Source organism: Mus pahari, chromosome 9, assembly GCF_900095145.1.
Source record: "Mus pahari chromosome 9, PAHARI_EIJ_v1.1, whole genome shotgun sequence".
Lineage (NCBI taxonomy): Eukaryota > Metazoa > Chordata > Mammalia > Rodentia > Muridae > Mus > Mus pahari.
In genome coordinates, this window is record NC_034598.1 from 47,375,449 (window position 1) to 47,378,612 (window position 3,164).

Genomic DNA, 3,164 nt, shown 5'->3' on the forward strand with positions numbered 1-3,164 from the left:
TCAGTCAACTTTTGTTTATAGACCTCTTTGCAGTTACAGAATTTTTTCTCCTGGCTATCATGTCCTATGATCGATATGTGGCCATCTGTAAACCTCTGCACTACATGACCATCATGAATAGCAGAGTCTGTAAGAACTTCATCTTCTTCTGTTGGGTAGCAGCACTGATCATCATTTTCCCACCAATTAGCCTAGGCTTGGGCCTGGAATTCTGTGACTCAGATATCGTTGATCATTTTTGTTGTGATGCACTTCCTCTCCTGAAAATCTCTTGTTCAGACACATGGTTGATAGAACAGATGGTGATAGCTGGTGCTGTGTTGACATTCATCATCACCTTTATGTGTGTTGTCCTTTCCTATGGTTATATCGTCAAGACCATTCTGAGATTTCCCTCTGCCAAGCAAAGGAAAAAGGCCTTTTCCACCTGTTCTTCCCACATGATTGTTGTTTCCATTACTTATGGTAGCTGCATCTTCATTTATGTCAAACCTTCATCCAAGGATGATGTAGCTATCAATAAAGGGATTTCACTTATTGTTGTATCAATTTCACCAATGTTGAATCCCTTTATTTATGCACTGAGAAACAAGCAAGTAAAGCAAGCTTTCAATTACTCAATTAAAAAAAGTTGCATTCCTCTCAAAGATGTAAAAAACAAACGAAGAATTCTAAACAAAGTAGGGTGAATGATTGGAAAATCTGAAGCTTTATTATAGTATTATTCTATATCCTTGCAAGCATTATTGCAACTGGCTGTGTTCCTTGTACGTATGCAGATGAGAAATCATGGAATGCAGACTGTAGAAATTAGATTTCTAAAAAAAAAAAAAGAAAGAAAGAAAAAGAAAGAAAAGAAGAGAGAAGAAAAGAAGAAAAAAGAAAAGAAAGAAAAAAAAGAAGGAAAAGAAAAGAAAGAAACTCCCAGGATATAAATACACTGGAGTTTTTAACTGAATGTTTGACAATGTCTATGTCAAATGATGGTCATGTTCCCACTTACACTTAGTAGGTACATGATCAGCAAAAAGGAGTACCTCACAATTCATAACACTCAACCATCTATAAGTGCAGAACAATAATTTCTGCATTTTATGCTGTATTTGGTATGACTAAGCTCTGGATTCTGATAAATCTGAAGATAAAAGAATGGCACCTACTAATATCATATCAAATCTATGGATACTATTTTTTTCTACTCTTGGTAAACAATTTAGCTAGATGTGTTCAACAAGATGAGAGAAATGAAGCAATTATATTTTAACCTCAAAATAGAAGATATAATTAGAAAATGTAAAAACTGTATATTATTAGACAGAAAAAGTGGCAAACTTGTTATCTATTTCAATTAAAAGTTTGTAGCCACAGTTGTTAGAGCTGAAAATAATCAACCTGTATTTTATGAATTAAAACATATTTTACTCCCACTTTGAAAGTTATCTGTCATTTATTTTTGATGACAGCATATGGAAATTATTAATTTTTGAGTTGTAAAAAATTGTTTAAGTTAGCCATGAGAAATATTCACATGAAGTTGGTGTCACGTATTTCTGAACTATGCTATGAAAACTGAAAGCTATCTAGGCAGAAACACTGAGGCAAGAATTGATAAAATGCATCCATGCCATTAAAAAACAAGTTCAGTTCTTGATTTAGAAAAATAAGTACCAGTGTAAATGGAACTACATAGATACACAGCTTCATCTTATTCCAGGTATAGCCCCCACTTACTGTGTTGAGTATCTGTAATAAAGGAAATTTTCTGTTTCAGGTGAGAAATATTACTTTAATTTTATCCCCTTTATCACGCTGTCACTCTTATAAAGATACTTAATTACTATAAGTATTTTAATGTTCGTTCTTGTTATAATTTATCTTCATTTTTGTTGTGTTATTTAAATGCTGTTTTTATTGTGAGTTTTCTGATATTGTCTAGTTACATAAGCTTTCCAAAAGTCTCTTCAAAAGCCTCAGATACATTCTGCCTGTTTTAGATTATAATACGATAGGAATCTTTGAGAAGAAAACATAGGATATACATCTCCAGAGACAGGAAAACAAGGGCATGTCTGACAAATTAATTTTAGTAACTCTCTACTTTGGTTCCCTTGGGAGCCATTATGTATTGTGGGAATACTGAATGCCATCTGTGATATTAAGCTTCCCATGAAGCAAAGAAAAAGCCTGATTATGGACAGGTTGCTTGCTGATAAATTGTCCTCTCTCACTCTGATTCTTTAGTAATTTTCAATATGAAAAGGTAAATTTAAGGCTCGACACAGCTCTGTCATAAAAATTTTCCACCTGGACAATCCATACCACATGTCAAAATGAAGAGAAAACCTTCAGGCTGACCACGAAGGACCTTGGGAAAGAACATGAACTCTGGTTGAGAGAATCTGAGAAGTAGTAAAGACTTCTCAAAGTAACTCCAGAGCAGCTGTGGATTAGTGAAAATATATGAGAAGTCTAACTGCTTATTTCACAGTAATTCATTTGCATCCTACACTCCGAGTTTCCAACACAGGCATCCAAATCACAGGAATGCCAGCCTGTGCTTTATACTTTGCAGTGATACTCAAAGAGAAAACAATACTCAATAGTTGTGATACAGGAGTGTTTGCGGGGCTGAGGTCATAGTATCAGGCACATGAATTACATGAGGTTGAGTTTAGCTGGAGAAGCTATGGCACACATGTATTATTAGTCACAGACTCCTGATCTTTGGCAGTGAATGCATTATTAACCTTCAATCGTTTTTTAATTTTCTCTATAAGTCTATATTTATACACAAAATAATGAATTTCACTATGTCATTTTTACACAGGTGTATAGTGTAATTTGATCATTTTTATTTATTTTCATTTTTTTGTCTCCTTTACTCTCAACAAAATAAAACTAGACTCTGTATATGAGAGAAAACATGGGATTCCTGTCTTTATGAACCTGGCTCATTTCACTTAATTTGAAGACACCCAGTTCTATCAATCCCCCCCCCCCAAAAAAAATTTTAGTAATTATTTCTGGCTGATTAATGATTCATCATGTACATATGCCACATTTTTCTTTATTTGTTGAAGAACATCTAGGCTATATCTGTCACGGTGCAAATGTCAATAGTCCACAGACATGCTGGGATCTCTGTTGTATGCTAATTTGGATTC

The 3,164-nt window shown here is 34.1% G+C and overlaps 1 pseudogene; it reads left to right on the top strand.

Annotated features, from left to right (window-relative positions):
- LOC110326256 overlaps positions 1–654 on the top strand; it is a 904-nt pseudogene extending 250 nt beyond the window's left edge.
- Positions 655–3,164: the final 2,510 nt, after the last annotated feature.